This window comes from Schistocerca nitens, chromosome 1 (assembly GCF_023898315.1).
Source record: "Schistocerca nitens isolate TAMUIC-IGC-003100 chromosome 1, iqSchNite1.1, whole genome shotgun sequence".
NCBI classification, from domain to species: Eukaryota; Metazoa; Arthropoda; class Insecta; order Orthoptera; family Acrididae; genus Schistocerca; species Schistocerca nitens.
This window is the reverse complement of record NC_064614.1, coordinates 536807581-536820184: the sequence shown is the minus strand read 5'-3', so window position 1 is coordinate 536820184 and position 12604 is coordinate 536807581. Positions and strand designations below refer to the sequence as shown.

Sequence of the window (12604 nt, the reverse complement as noted above, 5' to 3'; positions counted from 1 at the left end):
GGATACAGAAAATGTTCGACTGCTGCCCTGGCCAGCACATTCTCGATATCTCTCACCAATTGAAGACGTCTGGTCAATGGTGGCCGAGCAGCTGGCTCGTCACAATACGCCAGTTACTACTCTTGATGAACTGTGGTATCGCGTTGAAGCTGCATGGGCAGCTGTACCTGTACACACCATCCAAGCTGTGTTTGACTCAGTGCCCAGGCGTGTCAAGGCCGTTATTACGGACAGAATTGGTTGTTCTGGGTACCCGTTTATCATCTGCATTTCTTCTTGGTGTAGCAATTTTAATGGCCAGTAGTGTAGATAAATATTCTTAGATGTAATGGATGAACGCATGTCACAGGTACCTAGTTCATTTCCAGTGGTGTTTTGACAACTTTTAAAATTTGTTGATTCTTGACGGCGAGTTCATACAGAGACATAAAAGCACTGAACACCCACCAACTCTTAGTTTTCCTTTCTTATACAGACGGCACTTTTAAAAACTTTGCACAAACTACTAAGTACCGCACTTTTGTACTGTTTCCATATTTGGTTTTGAGCTAAATTTACTGGTTTACTCTACCGTCACTGCAGTACATGGCCCAGTCAGATTGTGACCACTGCCTATGTTCGATGTTAACATGCAACAACCACTCACAGACGGCAGGCAGCAGGGGTATATAACGCCTGTCGGTGGGACGCGGAAAACAGTGCAGTCGTTTTCGTATTGCGGAAAAAGGAGCGATTTATCCGACTTCCAAATGGAATTGATCATTGGCTTTCGGTGCAGGGGCGGAAGCATCTCGAAAAAAGCTAAGTTCGTAAACTGTTCCCGTGCCGCCGTGGTTAAAGTATATCTTGCACGCGACAATGGTGCGATCCAAAACCACCGCCGAGGCAGCTGTGGTGCACCAAGGACCATATATGACAGCTGCGGCGATATGTAAGGGAGAATAGACATGCACTGTTGAGCAACTGACCGCACAGATGAACTAAGAGGCTACCAACAGTGTCTCCTCAACGGACCGTTCAGCTGAATTTGCTGCATATGCGTCTCTGCCGCAGGCGCCTCGTTCATGCAGCCATGCTGACAGCCATTCATCTGCGACGATGGCTGGAATTTGCACGCCAGTACCGCATCTGGACGTCCACTGAGTGGTGACATGTGGCCTTTTCAGATGAATCACGTTTCAGCTCCATCGGATAGGAAGCAAACACCCTGAAACAAACGCCGGGAGAGTCCAGACTGGAGGAGGGAGCATTATGATCTGGTGAATGTTTTCGTGGCATTCCGTGTGGGATCTCGTCATTCCGGAAGTCACTATGGATCAACACAAAGTATGCATCTATCCTTGGGTCTCGTATGTTCACCCCTACATACAGTGTGTTTTTCGCTTGCACAATGGTATCTACCACCAGGGCAGTACAACGTGTCACACGGTTCGCAATGTACTAGCGTGCTTTGAAGAGCACGAGAAAGAATTTACCATTCTCCCCTGGCCACCAAACTCCCCAGACTCGATCCCAATCGAGAGTCTGTGGGACCAACACACTCGAACATTTCGCGCCATGGATCCTGAACAGAGAAATCTATTGCAGATGGCTACGGCAGTGCAGTCGGCATGAATCCACATCCCCGTCCGTCCAGAACCCCACCACGTCTCTTTCTGCAGGTCTTGCATCTGTCCGCGGTACAAAAGGCGGTTATTCAGGCATTCAGAAGGAGATCACCTTAATGTGACTGGACAATGTATAAGCGCCATATTAATGAATCAATCTGCAGCTAGTACTGAACTTATATCTGTACCTTTGAGGAGAAGTCTTATACTTCCCCCATGCCGATAAATACGTCAAGCAGTCTAAATATTTCGCATAACAACCCTCTTGCATCAGCCAAAACAGATAGAAACTGGCTAGTCGAGGGCTTCCCGTATCGCAACGACACACAGCCTTTAGCTAGAAATCTCGAACCGGACAGACATTACCGACATTGTCCTTTAGAGAACAGAGCTCTTCGGTACAACTCTAGCTACTGTCCAAAAGACATAACTATATAAGTGGTCTCATGTTGATGGTCTCAAGTAGGACAAGGCAGGAAAGAGGTCGTCGTGGAGTTTCCCAGAACACGCAAAGGTCTGCAGCTCGTGGTCGTGCGGTAGCGTTCTCGCTTCCCGCGCCCGGGTTCCCGGGTTCGATTCCCGGCGGGGTCAGGGATTTTCTCTGCCTCGTGATGACTGGATGTTGTGTGATGTCCTTAGGTTAGTTAGGTTTAAGTAGTTTTAAGTTCTAGGGGACTGATGACCATAGATGTTAAGTCCCATAGTGCTCAGAGCCATTTGAACCATTTGAACAAACAAAGACAGGGGTCAACGGCAGAGCACCACAGCGCTGTCATAAAGATCTCATGGGGGAGCACTTGCAAACCGCTGAAGCACCCAGGAAACTGTATTAGGAGAAACAAGAGAACTCGTCATTTTACCTTACTATTACTTTGCGTTATATCCTTTCTAACGAAAAAGTCACACTGGCTGACCCAGAAGGTGTTCTCCTTTCCTTACACCTTCACCATACGCTGCAAGTGACTTTTCCCTGTCCTTCCAATTACCGATCGAGATAATGAAACACTGAACCAGCAGTCGTGAGAAACGGGGCTCGAAACGCGTCGCGACAACCATGTGTAGGTTTTCAATGCGTTCCCTAAATCGTTAAGATGACTGCAGGGACGATTCCTGTGAAATCTCTTTCCCATCTTTCTTCAGTCTGAAGGTTTGCTTCCTCAACATTAAAGATGCTAAACCTCAATCATACTAAAATCCAAGTTCGAAGGCGTGTTAGCTAATCAGGTCGCTGGTCATAACGTTCTTTGCGCAAATACTGATTTAGGGGCCTACGTGTTTTAGTCTCTGGAAAAAATGTTACCGTTTAGTGTTTAAAGTTTTAATGTTAAGCTGTATATTTAAATGTGAAATTTTGTATCCGGGTAGTGATTTATTAAATAATATTTCTTCTATTCAGTTTTAGCCAAGCCTGCCAGAATTACAAAGTTGCCTGTGGTGATTATCCACGAGCTGTCTCTTCTTATTATAGATACACTCTCTTCTGAAGAACAACAGCTGCAGCATTCCCGGTAGCACCACTTTTGGTGCAGTCTTAGTGCACAGTCGCGCAATGACTTTACGTGTACAGAAATGATCTAGCTGTATTTGTTAACAGTTTACATACATAGAACACTGCAGTAAATACTTTAAAATTCGATATTAACAACTCATTAAGAAACGATTCAGGCTGATAAAAAGTTTTTGTTTACATCCTCTTCTCAGCATATACAGAGTGAAGTAGTCAGGCTAGTACAAGAGAGATACTTGTAAAAGTGCCCATAATTGATACTACTTCTTGCGGTCGTTTTCTTAACAGTCGTGAGTGATGTTAGCGTGGGATATATCGTTTAGTGTGCTCATCCCCGGATATACTTCCCACTCCTTGAACCGTGCGTCTCTCTCTTTCTTTGGATCGCAGAATTACTGGCTAACCTGTAGCTTGCTAATGTTTTCGTCCCCATATGAGTACTAGTCCAACACTCTGTATAACTGTTGATGCTCTAGTCGTTGCGTACCCCTACGGTTTCACCCTGTGCTGGTGCTTCCAGCGTGCAGCTACAGGTACGTACGCACCACTTGCTGCCTTAGCGGATGCCCCGCTGGCCTGTACTTTTCTTCCAGAAAAGATTTCTTACAGTCTTTCCTCTCTCATTCTTTCCTCGTAACTTTTCATATCATACTTGAAGATTCCTCTGATTTTTTGTTAATATCAATCAGTAGGTCTAATGTATCCATTTTTTTCTCCAGTTTTACGAAAACCAACGTTTTGCATTCACACAATGCCATGCTCATGGCATATAGTGCCACAAACCCCTTAAGCTGCAGGCGAATATTTTATAGCGCCATAGTTCTTTTGTTGGTCAGCGTCATTGTCCTGTGGAAAACTGATGCCTCCGTTACTTCGGCCATCGTATGTGATTTTCCTTCGTAACAACCACAATTCATTCTCGTTTCCTGGTACTGAGTCATCGCCAGTTTTGTGTTTAGTAGCTAAATATTTTTGTTTCTATTACGCTTCAATAGTTACGTCTTATATTTCACTATCGTTAAGTAGATTGTTATTACATTCTCTAGCAGCCAGTTGTAAATTTCTTTTTTTACTTCAGCATAAACGCCTATGAATTATGTAAATATTATCTTTCGAATACGTTCTCGTAATATTTTTACTACCATTCTTATTTTTTTTTCAATTGCTTCATTCTTTCTACACCCTGCAAGGTGAATAACAGTAGTGAGGGGATGTAACCTTGCTTAACGACCTAGATTACAAAGTTTGTTACATCTCTAATGACCTGGTGGTCAACGAGACGTAAAACTTTACAACTCCATTCGCTTGAGGTACTATCACAGTAATTGCGTAATTTCCTAACATCAAGGCTCACATCTAAGAGACCTGTTTATATTATATGTAAGTTGCCCGTTAGTTTTTTTTTTTTTTTTGTTAGATACTGGGTTTCCGGGAATCGTATAAATTTTGCTTCTTGAGAAGTGTTTTTAGAGCTCACAGAATGTTTTTCCCAGATTGTTTGCGTTGTATTACGTCAGGTGGTTTTCTACAATGCCAACAGAAGCCCTTCTGAAATTTTAAAATGCAAATATTAGTAGAAAAGGATCATTCACTCGTGCATGAACAGGGAGTGTAAAAATAAAAACGTGAACAACGGTTAGTGTATTGTGCGGGATGCCAAACCGAACATGTTCACGAGGAAACCACAGCCTGGAAATTCGAAGTTTTGGAGCTGTCAAATGTAAAGTGGATGCCTCGACTTCGACACATCACAGGACCCAAACTAAGTATTTCCGAACATTAGTTCCGTTTTGAAACTTTATCAGTTTACTTTCCTGCTCAAAATGCTATGCGTTCCGCAGGCGCAGTCAGTGTGTTTATTTTACTGTTATGACTAATGCGCTCCATAGATGATTAGGATACGAATCGCAACCGGAAGAAGATCTGACACCATCGTTCTAAAATTTAAACTGCCACAGCGCTTTCCGATCAATGGCTCCCTCTTAAAATATGATCTGTGGATCAAATGGACTTAGCGTAACGGGTTAAAGTAAACCGTTCCGGAAACATTACAAGAGTTCAGTAATTGTTTTACGATGTTTGCAAGTCGCCGTTCTTTAGCACCAGCCTGAGCTATTGCTCATTCAGCTGCATCTTGGATACTAGTTGACATCCTTCGAGTCAGCTCAGCGGGTCCGCGCCCGGGAAAATATATCAGCGACCCTGAAGCCATTGTGTAGTGCTGGCGAACAGGGACCATCGTTATAGGTTTCGCCACCTGAAGACACCTGAGTGTTGAATAGGAGCGTGGGTACCAAGAGGCTCTGGTCCTGTCTTCCCTGCCAAAGTCCAGTGCTGGCAGCACTCTGCGATGTGGTGTTGCTAGAAGACAGTCAGTTCCTCCATCAGTAGACGGTAGGCGGCGAGTAGCATGAAGTGCACCTTTGCTCTATGATGGAGCATTTAGGACATGGATTCACTACAGTATCGTAACCATGGGATCGAGTGCCATTACTGTGAATGTCAATAATCCCAATGATCAACTCATGACGAGAGCTAGAGAAGTGAAGCACTTGGAGCTAGCGTGAGGCTATGACGCGTGGCTCGCTTTCTGATGACTGCATGTGTCTTCCTTATTGTGCTATATTCACTTAACAGGCTGTTAACTGCTGTGTCAGTTCCTCACTACGTGCTCTTGTGGAAGATGTGGAGTTCCTTGCTACATGTGTGACAAACTGACGAATATGCTAGTCTTGCTTCCTTTGGTTTTCTATCGCAGTCTCCTCTCTGCTGAATGGGTATCCTCACCAGATAGTATTGTAATTTGTCGCCGACCTGACCCACTTACGACATACTGGCTCGCTTCTTGCTTCCGCCTCTGTCTCTGGCATGAGTTTTTCCACGGCAATGTGACAGATCTAAATAAAATTTTCTAATTTCTACCCATTTACAATTCTGTGCCATAACAATATTCTTGTGTTTTCACCAGCTGCGACATAGTCGCATATATTGAACGTGATCTAATACTGTCGAATGTTTTTTTATTCCAGTCTTTGATCACAATATCAATTCCTTTGAGGATGACCGGTTTCAGTCAGTAATGGCCATCCTCAGATCTTTTCAACACCATGTCCAAAAGTGACGGTACCATTACTGCCTTATCACTTTAGGACATGTTGCAGGAAAGATCCGAGGATGGTCATTACTGACTGAAACCGGTCATCGTCAAAAGAATTGATATTGTGATCAAAGACTGGAATAAAAACCATTCTTGTGTTTCGTCAGCAACAAGTCCACACCACGGTGTGCGCACATTGCCACGCCGGACATTTGCCACGATTTTACCTGCTCCGAAGGGTTGGGTCCCTTGTCTCCCCCTCCTCCTCCTCCTCCTCCTCCCCCTCCTCAGTCGCCACCCGACCCGCAGTAAAGGTACTTACTGAGTCTTTCCGCTGCTTCTCTTAAGGGGCTCCGGAAAGGCTCAAAATCATGAAAAGTTCAATTTTTACTTTTTTGCGTTTTCTGAATCTGCAGACTATTACCTTTTAATAGGTATATAATTTATTCAATTCCGAAGACTACAACTATTTTTAAATTTTTTTTTGAAATGTGTTCTACATGGGCGTGACCCACTGTGGCGCTGTTAAACTGCTGTCAAATGGTGTTATTATTAACGTCCGTGTTCATCAGGTACATTTTAGTGATGTGAGATAAAGTATGTGTTGTGGCTAACCTGTGATGGTTCAATATATATCGCTGGTGAGATTGTCGATTGTTTCATGTTTATTTACTCTGTCGTTATCTCGAAAATATTCGTAATTAATTCTGTTTCTTGAGTCTCTGTTTTGTTGAAGTATAATAATGAGTAAAAGTAAAGTTATTAGAAATCCTCTGAAGGCTTTTAAGAAAAGGAGAAATGTTGGAAAGCCAAAGGTATTTAGAAATATGGGAATGAAGATAGGTTCTAACATGGTACGAGCGATGCTTGCTTTAGACAAGGAACGCCTTCGGGCTGCAGACAGGGCTGTAAAGAGTCTAGAAATACAAGCAAGAGTAAACAGGAGGAGGAACAAGAGGAAGCTGGAGGAGGAGTTTGCAGAGGATGAAGATAATCCATCCTATGGACCTGGAATGCACTAAAAAGTTAATCCAATCTTTGTCGCTCGATTCCCAAAACTTTTATTTTCTCATACTAATTACATGTTTTCTAAGGATCTTCCAAACATATTTGTTTCAAACTTTCAGTAAATGTTACACAGTACCTTCTGCATAATTTAACACAGCCTTTCTCCAAAAAACTGTATATTTTTGAATATATAAATAAAAAATTGCAAAAAATGTTGTGAATTTTCATTACAATTGAAAAAAAAATCATCTTTAATAACTGAACTAAAATTTTGTAAAATCCCTGTGTTAAGTTGTAGCCCATATTCCAATAAATAATCTGTAAAAAGTTCAACCTCCTACCTCAAATACTTTGTGAGGAAAGATGTAATTTATAAGCGTTATTTTAATATTGCAAGTATAGGGCGTTCCGGAGCCCCTTAACATAGGACCAGAATCTCTATGGATTTTTCGCCACATTTCTAGAGAGAGTTTCGTTGTGGAAACTATTAAATGCATCTCGCATTGAAATCCGCACCAAATTTCGAGCCACAGTAAAACTTCGCCAATCTTGGAGATTTTGCGCTCGTCTAAATTACACGTGCCTTTTTCGGTGCTCCTGCAGCAGCTTTCTATCGCGTTTTGTCTACCATGGGGGATCAGTTCCTTCTGATATTAATTTATTTGGTATGAATCTCTCGAGTGCTGTTGATACTATTTCTTTGAACTTAAGCCACATATGGTCTTCACTGACATAGTTTGGAAGGATTGGAGACTGTCTCTTAGAAAGACGTCAACCGAAGTTTTAGTTGCTTTTATAAATATATATTTCGCGTTTAGTTTTGGTGAATTTCTTTGTTACAGAATTGAGCCTCGCTACGACTGTGTGTTCACTAATTCCTGTACCCGTCATGATGCTGAGGATTATTTGTGGCTAAAAGGTCAAGTGTGTTTTCGCAGCCATTTACAATTTGAATGGCCTCGTGAACTAATCGCTCAAAATGATTTTATAAAAAGCATTTAGAACAATTATGGAAGTTGTTTTCTATCTACAGTAGGGTCTGAAAATATATTTTTGTCGACATACGGAAGGTAGATTGAAGTCACTGCCAACTATAATTTTATGAGTAGGGTAACTATTTGCGATGAGACTCGAGTTTTCTTTGAAATGTTCAGCAACTGTTTCATCTGAGACCGGGGGTTAGTGAAAGGAACCAGTTATTAATTTATTCCGGTTGTCAAATATAACCTCTGTCCATACTAAGTCACAGGAACTAATTGCTTCAATGTCGCTTGTGACACATATTACATTATTTTTCCTTAAGTTGTGCTTCTTGTTTCTGTTGTATTGGATATCATTACAATTACGGCTTTCCCTACAAAACCTAGGATGCTTACTCTGTGACCCTGTAAATATCAGAGCTAAACAATGTAGAACAACAACGTACGGTACAAGCATAGCATTCTGTTTTACTCCATTTGCTTATTTCCAACATTTTTAAATTGTACGTCGACTTTAGATGACATGTCAATCATAGATGTTCTTATCTCTGTTTATGAATGTACTTTCAGTCATGTTTTGAACATTGTCCCGCTACATTTTATCAACGAATGTTTCGCCGCAAGGGATATCAGATTTTAGAGTAAATTAATATGAAGTATGTCGTCCTTCCTTTCAAACATTCACATACCCATTTCTTCTTTCCTTATTGTCTTTTGGGTATGCAGTTGTAGCAATTAAAGTAGGCACAAATGCAGCGATCAAAAAGAAATGGTTAGCGTACATTCGCATTCTGTTTACAGCGTTCCTTTCTTGTTGCTCCCATGGCGATGGACTGTTTCAATCAGTAAGCGTGAAATGAAACTACCGTACAGACAGAGGGATCTATATTTATACTTGGCAGAACTAATTACATACTGACATAATCGTCGGAATTGCTTTCGTTTCCCAAAAGATACAACTATTTCAATTTCGGAAAAGAAGCTTTGTATTTGGCCAAGATGTCGAATAAGGTCCCTTACATACTGGTTGTATCGAGTAAGATGTGGAGACGGCGGTTTGAAAGCGGACAGAAGAAGTACGAGGAAGGGCGTCCCTTACCTGAGGGATCGCTACCTGGCGAAGGGGCAAGTGTGGCAAATGTCCGGCGTGGCAAATGTCCGGCATTCGCACACCACTTTGCTCTGCACCTGGACTGAGAACTTTTGACCTCGTTTTCGTAGAAGTATTACAGAATAACTGTTGGAAATCTTATACGTCACTGCCCACAGTATGGTAGTTGTACTGATATTTAACGTGGACTCCACAAAAAAGAAAAAAAAAGAAAATGTCATAAAAGAGGATGTGTTTCCTGTATGGTCAGAAGGCTAGAAATTTGTAGCTGGCTGCAGCGCTTTCTCTGGCAGGGGGTATTTGTCGCGGCGCGGCCCCGGCTGCTGGCAAACAGATTGGCGGACATGTGCTGCGGGGGCAGCCGAAACGGGAAACATCGGCGGCGCTGTCGCTGTCGCTTTCAATTCGCGGCGGCCATTGCTGGCGTGATTTAAAGGAAAGGGGGCCGGCCTTTTGTGATATTTTTCAGCGACTCGCTGTCCGCGACAATGGCGGCGGGCGCGGCGCGTGGCGGAAGCGGCGCGGGTCGTTAGGAGGCGGAAGCGGGCGTGCGGACTGCGGGGGCGGCCTGGAGCGGCCGGTAACGAGGGCGACGCCACGCAGCGGGCGGCTGGCGGCTGGCGGCGCGCGCAGCGGCACAAACGCCACTTGGCGGTGGCGGCGCCTCATTACCGGCTGCGAGACAATGCAGCCGCCACAAAGGCGGCCCGCTTCCACCGCCCTTAGCACAACCCGACAGCGCCCTGCAAGATCTCGGGCCCGTCTCCGTGGCTCAAAATGCGCCTATAAGCCTGACCCGCACACCCTGGCGTGTTCTGCAAGCGCTCATCTCTCCTGTGCCGTCATTTTCTCAAGCAACCTCTCTAAGAAACTTCCTGGCAGATTAAAACTGTGTGCCGGACCGAGACTCGAACTCTGGACCTTTGTCTTTCGCGGGCAAGTGCTCTACCAACTGAGCTACCCCAGCACGACTCACGCCCCGTCCCCACAGCTTCACTTCTGCCAGTACCTCGTCTCCTACCTTCCAAACTTAACAGAAGTTCTCCTGCGAACCTTGCAGAACTAGCACTCCTGAAAGAAAGGATATTGCGGAGACATGGCTTAGCCACAGCCTAGTTCTGCAAGGTTCGAACTTCTGTAAAGTTTGGAAGTTAGGAGACGAGGTACTGGCAGAGGTGAAGCTGTGAGGACGGGGCGTGAGTCGTGCTTGGGTAGCTCAGTTGGTAGAGCACTTGCCCGCGAAAGGCAAAGGTCCCGAGTTCGAGTCTCGGCCCGGCACACAGTTTTAATCCGCCAGGAAGTTTCATATCAGCGCACACTCTGCTGCAGAGTGAAAATCTCATTCTGGAAACATCCTCCAGGCTGTGGCTAAGCCATGTCTCCGCAATATCCTTTCTTTCAGGAGTGCTAGTTGTGCAAGGTTCGCAGGAGAGCTTCTGTAAAGTTTAGAAGGTAGGAGACGAGGTACTGGCAGAAGTGAAGCTGTGAGGACTGGGCGTAAGTCGTGCTTGGGTAGCTCAGTTGGTAGAGCACTTGCCCGCAAAAGGCAAAGGTCCCGAGTTCGAGTCTCGGTCCGGCAAACAGTTTTAATCTGCCAGGAAGTTTCATATCAGCGCACACTCTGCTGCAGAGTGAAAATCTCATTCTGGAAACCTCTCTAAGAGATAAGAATAATAACAAATGGTGGAGCTAGATCCCGTTGCAGTTTTCCTGTCGCTCGGTTGGTCTGGAGTCGGCCTCTGAGACAGCAGTCTCTGCAATCGTGGTTTTTATTACTTATCGTATGGTTTTACAAGTACACAAAACTGTTGTTGTTGTGGTCTTCAGTCCTGAGACTGGTTTGATGCAGCTCTCCATGCTACTCTATCCTGTGCAAGGTTCTTCATCTCCCAGTACCTACTGCAACCTACATCCTTCTGAATCTGTTTAGTGTATTCATCTCTTGGTCTCCCTCTACGATTTTTACCCTCCACGCTGCCCTCCAATACTAGATTGGTGATCCCTTGATGCCTCAGAATATGCCCTACGAACCGATCCCTTCTTCTAGTCAAGTTGTGCCACAAATTCCTCTTCTCTCCAATTCTGTTCAATACGTCCTCATTAGTTATGTGATCTACCCATCTAATCTTCTGCATTCTTCTATAGCAGTCCGCAGCTCGTGGTCGTGCGGTAGCGTTCTCGCTTCCCGCTCCCGGGTTCCCGGGTTCGATGCCCGGCAGGGTCGGGGATTTTATCTGCCTCGTGATGACTGGGTGTTGTGTGATGTCCTTACGTTAGTTAGGTTTAAATAATTCTAAGTTCCAGGGGACTGATGACCATGGATGTTAAGTCCCATAGTGCTCAGAACCATTTGAACCATTTTTTTCTGTAGCACCACATTTCGAAAGCTTTTATTCTCTTCTTGTCTAAACTATTTATCGTCCACGTTTCACTTCCATCCATAGCTACACTCCATACAAATACCTTCAGAAACGACTTCCTGACACTTAAATCTATACTCGATGTTAACAAATTTCTCTTCCTCAGAAACGCTTTCCTTGCCATTGCCAGTCTACATTTTATGTCTTCTCTACTTCGACCATCATCAGTTATTTTGCTCCCCAAATAGCAAAACTATCTACAATCAAATGGAAACGTCCAAATCTAACAACGAGTCGAGTTCTTTGAGTTACTTGATGTTAAGTTCTCAGCTCACCGTCAAATGCTCGAAGCGGGCAAGCCTTGGCAATGTGACCCATTGTTTGCTCCTCCGCTCCGCTGTCGCATTCTGCAGGTGGGTGGATACTCCACTTCTTCATTGTGTAACCACCTTTTCCTTGCCCTGTCCTAATGCGGTCCAGCCTCGACTACATTGGCGTGGTACTACCAGTCCCCTCGACCTTGCTTGCTGGATCTTGAATCAGTTATGCATTGTCAGTAGGTTGTTCGTTCCTGCGTTGTCCCCATTTGAAGGTCACGTGGCCGGCCGCTATGACCGAGCGGTTCTAGGCGCTACAGTCTGGAACCGCGCTACCGCTACGGTCGCAGGTTCGAATCGTGCCTCGGGCATGGATGTGTGTGATGTCCTTAGGTTAGTCAGGTTTAAGTAGTTCTATGTTCTTGGGGACTGATGACCTCAGATATTCAGTCCCACAATGCTCAGAGCCATTTGAACCATTTTGAAGGTCACGTGAAAAGAAATGATACTTTCTAAATCAACTCAGCGTGATTAGACGATAGTGTTTTCAGACGAGTTGTTAGTGGATCTTGTAAGCCTCATACAAAGGAGAGTTCTTATGATAAGTAATCTTTTTG

General features: G+C 44.3%; 1 long non-coding RNA gene and 2 other non-coding genes across 3 annotated transcripts in view; 2 read left to right on the top strand and 1 right to left on the bottom strand.

Annotated features, from left to right (window-relative positions):
• The window catches only part of LOC126236306 (uncharacterized), a 423963-nt gene that overhangs the window by 278987 nt on the left and 132372 nt on the right, over positions 1-12604 (bottom strand). The gene's annotated exons all lie outside the window — the stretch shown is intronic.
• Trnas-cga (transfer RNA serine (anticodon CGA)) lies at positions 10515-10589 on the top strand. Its single transcript has one exon. It is a non-coding gene; the product is annotated as a tRNA-Ser (tRNA).
• Trnal-caa (transfer RNA leucine (anticodon CAA)) lies at positions 10816-10890 on the top strand. Its single transcript has one exon. It is a non-coding gene; the product is annotated as a tRNA-Leu (tRNA).